At 37.7% G+C, this 13,564-nt stretch overlaps 1 long non-coding RNA gene across 1 annotated transcript in view; it reads right to left on the minus strand.

The window, feature by feature from the left end:
* The window catches only part of LOC107608374, a 16,778-nt gene extending 4,047 nt beyond the window's left edge, over window positions 1-12,731 (minus strand). The window contains exons 1-2 of the long non-coding RNA XR_001612838.2: window positions 12,574-12,731; window positions 6,427-6,429 (exon numbers count right to left, since the gene is read on the minus strand). This is a non-coding gene — a long non-coding RNA (uncharacterized LOC107608374). The remainder of the gene's footprint in view (window positions 1-6,426; window positions 6,430-12,573) is intronic.

Below are 13,564 nucleotides of genomic sequence, written 5' to 3' on the forward strand. Positions count from 1 at the left end.
AAGGTGTGGAGCTCTGCTGTTCCTCAAAGATTAATGCAAAGTACTACTGTTTTCTATTCAATTCATCTTATTTCGCTTCTAAGATATTCATCCGCACTCCAACCTGAATGTGATGAACGTGACAATCATCACCATTCCTTATGAACGCGTGCCTGACAACCACTTCCGTTCTACATTAGATTGAATGAGTATCTCTTAGATCTCTTAATCAGAATCTTCGTGGTGTAAGCTAGAATGATGGCGGCATTCAAGAGAATCCGGAAAGTCTAAACCTTGTCTGTGGTATTCCGGGTAGGATTCACCTGACAACCACTTCCGTTCTACGTTAGATTGAATGAGTGTCTCTTAGATCTCCTAATCGGAATCTTCGTGGTGTAAGCTAGAATGATGGCGGCATTGAAGAGAATCCGGAAAGTCTAAACCTTGTCTGTGGTATTCCGAGTAGGATTCAATGATTGAATGACTGTGACGAGCTTCAAACTCGCGAGTGCTGGGCGTAGTGACAGACGCAAAAGGAGGGTGAATCCTATTCAAGCATGATCGGGAACCTCAGATGATTAGCCGTGCCGTGACAGGGCATTTTGGACCATTTTCACAAGAGGAGGGGATGTAGCCACTGACAACGGTGATGAATAAAAAAAAAACATCTTTCCCTTTTTCTCTCTTAAAATTTCGAAAATTAGATTTGATGTTTTCAAAAATTTTTAAAATCTAGTTGTTTTTATGAGTCAAATCAAATTTTCAATTTAAAAATCTTATCTTTTTCAAAAAAATCAAATCTTTTTCATTTTTTCTTAGTTATTTTCGAAAATTACAAAAATATTTTTCAAAAATCTTTTCTTAATTTTATCTCATGATTTTCGAAAATAACATCATCAATTAATGTTTTGATTCAAAAATTTCAAGTTTGTTACTTGCTTGTTAAGAAAGATTCAAACTTTAAGTTCTAGAATCATACCTTGTGATTTCTTATGAATCAAGTCATTAATTGTGTTTTTAAAAATTCAAATCTTTTTCAAAAACTAATTTCTATCATATCTTTTCAAAAGTATCTTCTTATCTCACCTTTTTCAAAAATTTAATTTCAAAATATCTTTTATAACTTCTTATCTTCTTATCTTTTCAAAATTGATTTTCAAATTTGTTTCAACTAACTAACTAACTTTTTGTTTGTTTCATCCGAGGTAAATTACATGGGTGAACCATATGGAAACACCTATAATCCATCATGGAGAAATCATCCAAATCTCTCATGGAAGGATCAAAGGCCTCAACAAGGCTTTAATAATGGTGGAAGAAACAGGTTTAACAATAATAAACCTTTTCCATCATCTACTCAGCAACAGACAGAGAACTCTGAACAAAGTACCTCTAATTTAGCAAACTTAGTCTCTGATCTGTCCAAGGCCACTGTAAGTTTCATGAATGAAACAAGGTCTTCCATTAGAAATTTGGAAGCACAAGTGGGCCAGCTGAGTAAAAGGATCACTGAAATCCCTCCTAGTACTCTCCCAAGCAATACAGAAGAGAATCCAAAAGGAGAGTGCAAGGCCATTGAATTAATTACCCTGGCCGAACCCACAAGAGAGGAGAAGGACGTAAACCCCAAAGAGGAAGACCTCCTGGGACGTCCAGTGATCAATAAGGAGCTTCCCTCTGAGGAACCTAAGGAATCTGAGGCTCATCTAGAGACCATAGAGATTCCATTGAACCTCCTTATGCCATTCATGAGCTCTGATGAGTATTCCTCTTCTGAAGAGAATGAGGATGTTACTGAAGAGCAAGCTGCCAAGTTCCTTGGTGCAATCATGAAGCTGAATGCCAAATTATTTGGCATTAATACTTGGGAAGATGAACCTCCCTTGTTCACCAATGAACTAAGTGATCAGGATCAACTGACATTGCCTCAGAAGAGATAGGATCCTGGAAAGTTCATAATACCTTGTACCATAGGCAGCATGATCTTTAAGGCTCTGTGTGACCTTGGTTCAGGGATAAACCTCATGCCTCTCTCTATAATAGAGAAACTGAGAATCTATGGGGTGAAAGCCACTAAAATCTCATTAGAGATGGCAGATAATTCAAGAAAGCAGGCATATGGACAAGTAGAGGACATTTTAGTAAAGGTTGAAGGCCTTTACATCCCTGCTGATTTCATAGTCCTAGACACTGGAAAGGAAGAGGATGAATCCATCATCCTAGGAGAAATCACACCCTGGAGGAAGACCTTACTGGCGTTTAAACGCCAGTAAGAAGCATGTTTTGGGCGTTCAACGCCAGAACAGAGCATGGTTCTGGCGCTGAACGCCAGAAATGGGCAGCATCTGGGCGTTTGAACGCCAGAAATGCACCCTGGAGGAGAGCTGGCGCTGAACGCCCCGAACAAGCATGGTTCTGGCGTTCAACGCCAGAAATAGACTACAAATGGGCGTTCAATGCCCAGAACAAGCACCAACCTGGTGCTGAACGTCCAGAGTTGTGTGCAAGGGCATTTTACATGCCCAATTTGGTGCAAGGTTGTAAATCCTTGAACACCTCAGGATCCCCACCTACCTCCACTTACTTCTTCTCACCCCTCTTTCACACAATCCCATAAACACTCTTCCCCAAAACCCTTCACCCATCACCTCTTCACCACTCACATCCATCCACTCTTCCCCATAAACCTACCTCATAAACTCCACCTACCTTCAAAATTCAAAATCACTTTCCCACCCAAACCCACCCTAAATGGCCGAACCTTCACCCCCCTCCCTTCCCTATATATAGCCCTCCATTCTTCCTCATTCTCACACAACACAACCCTCTCTTCTCTTCTTGGCCAAAACACAACCCCTTCTCCCTCTCCTCCATTTCTTCTTCTTCTTCACCTATTCTTTCTTCTCTTGCTTGAGGGCGAGCAAAATTCTAAGTTTGGTGTGGTAAAAGCATAAGCTTTTTGTTTTTCCATTACCATTGATGGCACCTAAGATAAAGCTGTGTTTCACTGATAGTTTAGAATTTATAGTATATTCTCTTCTTTTTATCCTATTTGATTTTCAGTTGCTTGGGGACAAGCAACAATTTAAGTTTGGTGTTGTGATGAGCGGATAATTTATACGCTTTTTGGCATTGTTTTTAGTATGTTTTTAGTAGAATCTAGTTACTTTTAGGGATGTTTTCATTAGTTTTTATGTTAAATTCACATTTCTGGACTTTACTATGAGTTTGTGTGCTTTTCTATGATTTTAGGTATTTTCTGGCTGAAATTGAGGGACTTGAGCAAAAATCAGATTCAGAGGTTGAAGAAGGACTGCTGATGCTGTTGGATTCTGACCTCTCTGCACTCAAAGTGGCTTTTCTGGAGCTACCGAACTCAAAATGGTGCGCTTCTAATTGCGTTGGAAAGTAGACATCCAGGGCTTTGCAGCAATGTATAATAGTCTATACTTTGGCCGAGTTTAGATGACGTAAAAGGGCGTTGAACGCCAGTTCTATGCTGCTGTCTGGAGTTAAACGCCAGAAACAAGTCACAAACAAGAGCCGGAGATCCGACATGAAATTCAAAGAAGAGGTTGGAAAGTTCTAACAAATCCCATCCAACAAGTCGGCATCCTAATGGTTCAAGAGTTCTATGCCAATGCATGGATCACCAAAAACCATGATCAAAGTAAGAACCCGGATCCAAAGAACTATGTTACAATGGTTCAGGGGAAATACTTAGATTTTAGTCCGGAGAGATTAATGCAAAGTACTACTATTTTCTATTCAATCCATCTATTTCGCTTCTAAGATATTCATTCGTACTTCAACCTGAATGTGATGAACATGACAATCATCATCATTCCCTATGAACGTGTGCCTGACAACTACTTCCGTTCTACCTTAGATTGAATGAGTGTCTCTTAGATCTCCTAATCGGAATCTTCGTGGTGTAAGCTAGAATGATGGCGGCATTGAAGAGAATCCGGAAAGTCTAAACCTTGTCTGTGTTATTCCGAGTAGGATTCAATGATTGAATGACTGTGACGAGATTCAAACTCGCGAGTGCTGGGCGTAGTGACAGACGCAAAAGGAGGGTGAATCCTATTCCAGCATGATCGGGAACCTCAGATGATTAGCCGTGTCGTGACAGGGCATTTTGGACCATTTTCACAAGAGGAGGGGATGTAGCCACTGACAACGGTGATGCCCTTGCATAAAGCCAACCATGGAAAGGAGTAGGATTGATTGGATGAAGGCAGCAGGAAAGCAGAGGTTCAGAGGAACGAAAGCATCTCTACACGCTTATCTGAAATTCTCGCCAATGAATTACATAAGTATTTTTATCCTTAGTTTATTATCTATTTTCGAAAACTCCATAATCAATTATTATCCGCCTGACTGAGATTTACAAGATGACCATAGCTTGCCACCATCACTAAGGTGGATTCATTCCTTGTTCTTATTTCTTCTGTTTTTCGTTTTCTATGTTATGTGCTTATCTATGTTTGTGTCTTCATTACATGATCATTAGTAGTTAGTAACTTTGTCTTAAAGTTATGAATGTCCTATGAATTGATCACCTCTCTTAAATAAAAACTATTTTAATTCAAAAGAACAAGAGGTACATGAGTTTCGAATTTATCCTTGAACTTAGTTTAATTATATTGATGTGGTGACAATGCTTCTTGTTTTCTGAATGAATGCCTGAACAGTGCATATGTCTTTTGAAGTTGTTGTTTAAGAATGTTAAAAATGTTGGCTCTTGAAAGAATGATGACTAGGAAACATGTTATTTGATAATCTGAAAAATCATAAAAATGATGCTTGAAGCAAGAAAAAGCAGCAAAGAACAAAGCTTGCAGAGAAAAAAAAAAGTAGGCGAAAAAAACATAGAAAGAAAAAGAAAAAGCAAGCAGAAAAAGCCAAAAGCTCTTTAAACCAAGAGGCAAGAGCAAAAAGCCAATAACCCTTAAAACCAAAAGGCAAGGGCAAATAAAAAAGATCCCAAGGCTTTGAGCATCAGTGGATAGGAGGACCAAAGGAATAAAATCCTGGCCTAAGCGGCTAAACCAAGCTGTCCCTAACCATGTGCTTGTGGCGTGAAGGTGTCAAGTGAGGATTTCGAACAACAATTCACAACCTGAGTAACAATTTCGCATACCAAACTCTTGTTCCTCTTATTTCTCTTTTAATGCAATTTATGATTCATGTTCCTTTATTGTTGAATTGCTTTGTTGTTGTTTAATTCCTTGCAATTAGTAGTTGTAGATTTATAATTCTTGCAATTTGATTTTACTTTCCTATTATGCATCCCAAGTGTTTGACAAAATGCTTGGTTGGATTATAGAGTAGGTTTTTCTCCTCTTGGCCTAGGTAGAGTAATTAGTGACTCTTGAGTTATCTAATTCTTTTGTTGATTGATAATTAGAAGTTGCTAATTAATTTGAATGCCACTAAAGCTAGTCTTTCATCATGATTAGCCTAGGACTTGTAGAATCAAGTTAATTCATCCCCTTGACTTTTCTTCATAGTTAGAGGTTAACTAAGTGGGAGCAATGGACAATTATTGTCACAATTGAGGAGGATAATGAGGATAGGACTTCTAGTTCTCATACCTTGCCAAGAGCTTTGTTAATTGTTAGTTTATTTCTTTTGCCATTTATATTTCTTGTCTATTATCCCAAAAACCCCAAACATACTTCATAACCACTAACAAGAACACTTTATTGCAATTCCAAGGGAGAACGACCCGAGGTTTGAATACTTCGGTTATTTTTATAGGGGGTTTGTTACTTGTGACAACCAAATTTTTGTATGAAAGGATTATTGTTGGTTTAGAAACTATACTTGCAACGAGAATTTCTTTGTGAAATTCTACACCATCAAAAATCCGTTCATCAAAATGGTGCCGTTGCCGGAGAATTGTAATGGTGTTATGTTATTGGTTATTGTATATATATGAATATTGTGAATAGCTTGATTTTTGGATTGCTTATTAGTTTTTGCTAGTTCTAGGACTTTATTTCATTATTTCTTATTAGCTTTTGTTTCTATTTTCTCTTGCTATTATGAATTCTCACTTTGGCTATGAGTTTGGTTCTAACTATATTGTAGGAAATGGAAGCTTTAATGAGAATGTGTATCAAGGATGGGACAACCAAAGGTGGAAGGAGCCATATGCATATGATCAATGTTCATAGCAACAACCTCCACCAATACACTATGAACAAGAGCCATTCTATGATGCATACCAATCAAATGGCTATGGTGAATTCCCTTGTGACTTTCAAGAACCACCACCATATGCCTATGAGCCATATCCTCAACATAACCATCTACCACACTCACAAGCCTCTTTTCACCAAACACCTCCATATGACCCTAATCCTTACCTACCATACCAACAACCATATGAGCGATATGAACTACCACCGCTCCAACCTCAACACTTCCAAGAACCACCCCCTCCATACTATTACCAAGATGAACCACCTCTAATGTATGAAAATTTTCAATAAAAAGATAAATTCTACCTTCCACCACAACCCTCCATGGAAGAATATTCATGTCCATCGATCCAAGAGCCATATGATCCTAATCATGTTATCCAAGCGGAACAAGAGTCAAGGGATCATCTCAAGAAAGAATTGGATTAACTTCAAACAACCATGGAGCATGTTGTGCAACAAGCGGAAGGAGTGGAGAGTGTTGAACTGCCACACCCTTACCAAGAAGAACCACCTTTCTATTATGAACCCTTTCTCCAAAATAATGAACCCTCCTACCCACCCCAAGCCCCAATTGATGATTCTCTCACTTTACTACTTTAAGAACAATGAGAAATGCAAAGGGAGGCACAAGAATCTATAGATGCTTTGAATGGGGTGATAAACCGATTAGCCTCCCAATGCTTGAACACTCAAAGTGCTCCACAGCCACATGTGGAGAATCAATTGAAGAGCATAGCATAAGGGAGAGATTGGAAACTCCGGTGGAAAATGAGGAATATTGCTTTGTGTTGGAACAATTGGAGGAAGCTATAATTGTTGAAGAAAAGGAAGAAGTGATTGAAGACTTAGGAGATGCGGAACCTCCATGAGAACCCAGATTTGAAGAAAACCCCTCCAAGATGATTGAATTTGATGCTAAGGGGGAATGTGCATAACCTCCAAGGCATATTCCATATGAAGAATTGGACGGGATAGAGCAAGAGTTGAGTTCCCTTGGTGATGAAGATCAAGCATCAAGTCTTAGTGGTGAATAATCCTTTGAGCATGAAGAACCTTTCCTCGGTGGATTTGAAAGCGTTGTGGAGGTAAACCTCTCTCATTCTCCCAATTATGATTTGAGTAAGGGAAAATGCTTAGATAAAATTGTTGAACAAAGGATTACATTTGAGAAAACTTGTGAAGAGGTGGAAGTCCTTAGAAGAAGAAGGACGGGAGTTGAATATGCTTTGTCAAGACCCTTGGAAGCGTCTTTGCCTAGGTTGCCATCTACTCCTTCATTTGGGTGGGTAAAATTCATTTCTATTAGCTTCATTATCCCACTTGAGTATGGCTTGCTTGAAACAGATGGTCAACTTAGGACACTCTGCGGAATGAAGCATAAAAGAAAGATGTTTCGTGGTTGGCGTTGCAAATCAAGGCTCATTATGGTTGATACATCAAACATGAAATATAAAGGTTGGAATTGTGCTCAACTAGATGGATTTAGGGGTTTAGAAGGATGTTTTTTTGTCACTTCATTGAGAATTCATCTTGCTTGCCACCCGGTTGGAACAATAATGATCAACTTCAAGACAGGTGCGAAAATAAAGTGTGGGATCCCGGATTATAAGAAGAGGATCGACTTTGGGAGCCCCAAGGTTGTGAAGAACTCCATCAAGACTTGGTGCAACTCATGAGAAATCTTGGGGAACAATGGAGAAGCAAACATTGGTGGGAGTTCCAAGAAAAATTTAAGCACAAGCCACCTTGAGAGGAGCTCCCCATAAGTCCAACTTAAAGACAATAAACAAAAGTGCTAGGTGGGAGACATCCCACCATGGTAAAATCTTTCCTTTTTCTCTTTTGTACATATTGGTAATTAGCTTAATTTCATGTTTTTATTGGGTTGTTGAGTTTAGTTGGTAGTTTAATATGTTGAATAAGGTTTTATGGTGTTTTGGTAGCTGTTTGGGGGTTTGGAATGCTTGGTTTGGTGCAAAAACATGAAATATTTTGAAAAACAGAGTACCAACCCACGTGTACGCACGCCTCACGCGTACGCGTGACTCAAGCATTTTCAACCATCCACTCGCACGTGTCACCCACGCGTACGTGTGGATGCAAAAATTTCACCTCCAAGCCATTTTCCCAAGAGTTGTGCCAACATCGTGCGAACTTTGTGCCTGAGGCACAAAAATCAACCCACGCGTACGCGTACACGACGCGTACACGTCGCTCTCAAAATAAGCCATCGACGCGCACGCGTGGTCGTCCCTTGCACCTCAATCCACGCGCATGCGTGACAGACGTGTACGCGTGGATGGCCTTCTCCCATCACCTTCTTTTCTCATCCTCTTCCCATTCCTTTCTTTTCTTCTTCTTTCTTCCTCCCTTCTCCTACCCTTCTTCCAACACCACCAAACACCATCCATAACTATCTCTTTTTGTTAGATAATTAGTTAGTTGTTTAGTTAGTTTATTTTTCATTTCACTTTTTGTTTTTCGTTATAAGTGTTGGATTATTCATCTTGTTTACTGTGTATTGCTTCTGAGTACTAAATGGGATGTTATCTTAACACCATTGTGTTTATACTCATTGTTGGATTCTTTGTTGAGGTTACAAATTATTACTTGGTTTGAATTTTTAATGCTTAACTTTTGTGAATACCAAGTACATGAGAATTGCTCTCAAGCTTTTTATGTCCGTTTGAATTGCATGATTTAGCCACCATGTGATTTGAATCCTTTTTCTTTGATTAGGCAATCTCTTGATGGATGTTGTGCATTTATCTTAATGCATTGTATTTCATGATCATATGCATCCCTATATTTTTAGCTTGAATGCTTTCATGCTTCTTTATTGCTTGTTTGGTTATCTTAACCTACAAGTTTAAAGCATCTCAAGCACGCTAGGATGAGTGACGTGCATGCTTCTTTTGTGACATCGCCTTTCATGCTAGTGTGTGTTCTAAACCGCGCACAATTTAGAAGTCACACACCTATTTTTCATTAATGTCACACTAATTCACTCACCCCATTCTAGTGATTTACCTCATTCCAACAATGTATGCTTCCTTGCTTTTGTATTTTCTCATCTTACGGTGTTATTTTTTATTTTTCATGAATGATGCACCACAAGCAAAAACGGAAGCGGAAGAAAGAACACGCAGCACCGGTTGACCTACCAGCTGAAGATGGCGATCCGGAGGGTCGTCGTACCTCCTTGCTTATATTTGAATGCATCGAGGACGGTGCAAACTTTTAAGTGTGGGGAGGTCGTCTGACCAGTCGGCACTTTTGGGTGATAAGTTTCTAATCCTAACACTTTTGCATTTCATTTTAGGTTTTTAGGATTTTTAGTTTCATTTTCTTATTTTTGCATATTTATACATAATAAACTTAGTCAAAATAATGAAATTTTTCGAGAAAATTATCTATAGGGCATTGACATTCCAATTGATTTGAGTGAAAAACTTTTCATTGAACTTGCTTGAATTATATATATATTGTGGAACATGGTCTTTGAGCTAAGAACACAAACTTGTGAGTTTTGAGTCTAATGGTGTGGTTACATCTTATAACCACTTATTTCCCTTCTTGTGTGCATTATTCTCTTTCTATGATTGTAATCTTTGATTTGTTTGATTCTTTATGTCCATTATTTTGTGTAAACATGCATTTATATGATTGAGGCCATCATTTCATTTAGCTCACTTGCCCAAATAGTCTTACCTTTTATCTTCCGTTGTTAGCCAACTTTGAGCCTACGATTAACCCACTTTGTTCTTAATTTTAGCACATTACAAGCCTTGAAGCGAAAAACAATAAATGTCCTTAATTTGGATCTTTGATTAGCTTAGGCTAGTGTGTGTGTGTGTGTCATTCAAGTGGAGAAACTTGGGACATTGGTTGAGTAAAAGGTGTGTGTTGTATTTCGATTGAAAATATTGGGAATTAGGTACATGCTCATGTGTTAATAAAAGGTAAAACCATATGCATTGATGCTCTTGTATATACCTTATTTCAAAAAGAAAAAAAATGAAAATGAGAAAATAAAAAAAAGAAAAAAAATATATATGAAAAGAAAAAAATAGAAAAAGAAAGAAAAAAGAAAAAGAAAGAAATAAAAAGGGGACAAAATTCTCCAAAGTGAAGCAATAACAATCAATGCATATGAGTTGTGATCAAGAAAATAATGCATGAGTATGTGAAAAAGTGAAAAATGGGTAGTTAGGTTAGCTTTGAAATTGTATAGGATGTCATAGGTTAGGTGGGAAGTCTAAACTTATCAAGGATTCAAATTTCAAGTCTAATTCACCAAATATGCATCCTACCTTGACCCTATCCCCATTACAACCTATGAAAAGACCTCGTGATAATTGTATGTATGCACGAAATATTTGTTGATTGTTAGAAGAAGAACAAATCTTGAAAAGCATTATTAGGAGAGAATTGAGTGGATCGACCTTAAACACTTGAGCGACTACAGTGCAAACACTTTCGGTGAGGGTTCGATTGCTCAATTACATGTCTCCACCTATGGTCATCACTTTTCTTGCAAGTTTATAAAAATATTTAATAACTCAATTCAATGGTGGATTAGATTTGCTATGGCTATTAGCCCTTATGCCTATATATTTTCTCTTGGGAATTGATTTATTTTGACCAAGTAGTTGCATTCATATAGATAGTTGCATTTAGATAGGATGCATTTTGTAGTTGTTATATTGAATAAATGTTGATACCCTTTGTTTTCTTCTTAATTTAGCATGAGGACATGCTATGGTTTAAGTATGGGGAGGTTGATAAACCCCATTTTTGGGGTTTATCTTGTGCTTAATTTAGGAGATTTTATGACCTTTTACCCACATTTATTCAATGAAATAGCATGGTTTCATGATTGTCTCCTCATTTGTGCTTTGGTGTGAAAACATGCTTTTTAGGCCCTTAATTTCTAATTTTGATTCACCTTTGATTCCACTAGATGTCTTGATATGTTTGTTAGTGAATTCAGATTGGAAAGGCTAGGAATGGATCAAAGGGGTGGAGAGAAAAAGCATGCAAGTGGAGAACTACTCATGAAGAAACAAGGATTTGGGATGCTGAGATCGACGCGCACGTGCAGCAAACGCGCACGCATGGATTGTGAAGTCTCAAGGTGACACGTACGCATACATGACGCGTACGCGTGGATAGCAATTTGTCAAGCAACGTGTACGCCTGACCCGCGCGTATGCGTCGGTGCTCGCACGTGACTCACTTAAAGGCAATCTGCTGGGGGCAATTTCTGGGCTTCCCAGGCTCAAATCTAACTCACTTCTGATGCTATTTAACCCAAGGATTGAAGGGGGATCAACAATCTAGTTACCAATTAGTCTTAGTTTAGTTTTAGTTTAGTTTTTGGAGGAAAAGTTAGTTTTTAGAGAGAGAAGCTCTCTCTTCTCTCTAGAATTAGGTTAGAGGTAGATTAGGATTTCTTAGATCTAGGTTAGTTTCATGCTTTGATTTACTTTTCCTTTTGTAATTCTTGTTCTTCTACATCTCCTCTCTCTAGTTTAGCATTTAATTCTTGTAATTCTCTACTTTTATGTTGATGCACTCTTGTTCCTCTTATTTCTCTTTTAATGCAATTTATGATTCATGTTCCTTTATTGTTGAATTGCTTTGTTGTTGTTTAATTCCTTGCAATTAGTAGTTGTAGATTTATAATTCTTGCAATTTGATTTTACTTTCCTTATATACATCCCAAGTATTTGATGAAATGCTTGGTTGGATTATAGAGTAGGTTTTTCTCGTCTCGGCCTGGGTAGAGTAATTAGTGACTCTTGAGTTATCTAATTCTTTTGTTAATTGATAATTAGAAGTTGCTAATTAACTTGAATGCCACTAAAGCTAGTCTTTCATCATGATTAGGGTAGGACTTTTGGAATCAAGTTAATTCATCCACTTGACTTTCCTTCATTAGCTAAGTGAGAGTAATGGGCAATTGTTGTCACAATTGAGGAGGATAATGAGGATAGGACTTCTAGTTTTCATACCTTGCCAAGAGCTTTGTTAATTGTTAGCTTATTTCTTTTACCATTTATATTTCTTGTCTATTATCCTAAAAACCCCAAACATACTTCATAACCAATAACAAGAATACTTTATTGCAATTCCTAGGGAGAACGACCCGAGATTTGAATACTTCGGTTATTTTTATAGGGGTTTGTTACTTGTGACAACCAAATTTTTGTATCAAAGGATTATTGTTGGTTTAGAAATTATACTTGCAACGAGAATTCATTTGTGAAATTCTACACCATCAAAAATTCGTTCATCAGTTGTATATTGTTTAACTTTAACCTCAGGAAAGTGTTAGTGCAATTTATACAAAGAAAAAGGGACTGAAGTTACTAACCGTTTTCTCGTACCACTCTTTGGTCAAGAAAAGTTTGATTCCATGAACAATCAACAAGGCATAGACAATGACAAAGAGATGATGTGAGTACCAAAATGCATTGAAGCCAGTTAGACTGTTGAGTGGTTTAGGAAGCTTAACCCTGTTTCTCCTGAATCAAGGTGCAATTTGTACTTTTGAGGGCTTGCACGAAGGAGGCGAGGGAAGTCGCAAGAAAGATGAAATAGGATGATGTAAATACCATGATAAATCCTGTCTCTTCAGGGTCTAGTTCTTCCATGATCAAAGCTGCATATTCTTCAGCCTGCTGCTGTATATTTGAGAGTTTGTTTGTTGTGGCACTAAGGCAGATGATCTGAAAACAGAATTGATCATTTGTGATCAAGGAAACTCCTATTCTCATGGGAACAAAATGCAAAGCTAGGAAAGGAAAAAAGGTTGCCGATAAAAACTACTTCACTACATTCTAATTTTTCTGTTGATGAATTTAAAAAGAAAATTCATATAAACCTCTTTAATTTCTTCCTCGGTGATTCTTCTATCTGCATCTTTATCAACCCTGCATTATTCTAAATGAAGGTTAACATACTTAATGGTGGGAATTAAAGAAAATACCAACCAATTTCTTTTCCTAGTTCTAAAATTAAGTATAGAAGTAATGAATTAGTTACATGTCAAAGATGATTCTGAGCCTGGAATCAAAACTCTGGTCAGAAATCTGGTCGCAAAAGTCCTTCAATGGAGCTTTGTTAATTGAATCCCCATGAATATCCCTCCTCCTAGTTAACGAATCGAAAAGTACACCAGCATGCCTCAGATTCCTTGCTCATCCCTACATACAAATAACTCAACAAATTCGAACCATAGTTATCCAAACACTTCCTATGAGAAAACTACTCAGAACAAGTCCTTATTTCACTCAATCACATACACACACACACACAAACAATTTCACAAACACTTAGAAAGAACCAACAAAAAATAGTGCAGA

This window comes from Arachis ipaensis, chromosome B07, assembly GCF_000816755.2.
Source record: "Arachis ipaensis cultivar K30076 chromosome B07, Araip1.1, whole genome shotgun sequence".
In the NCBI taxonomy this organism is placed as follows: Eukaryota; Viridiplantae; Streptophyta; class Magnoliopsida; order Fabales; family Fabaceae; genus Arachis; species Arachis ipaensis.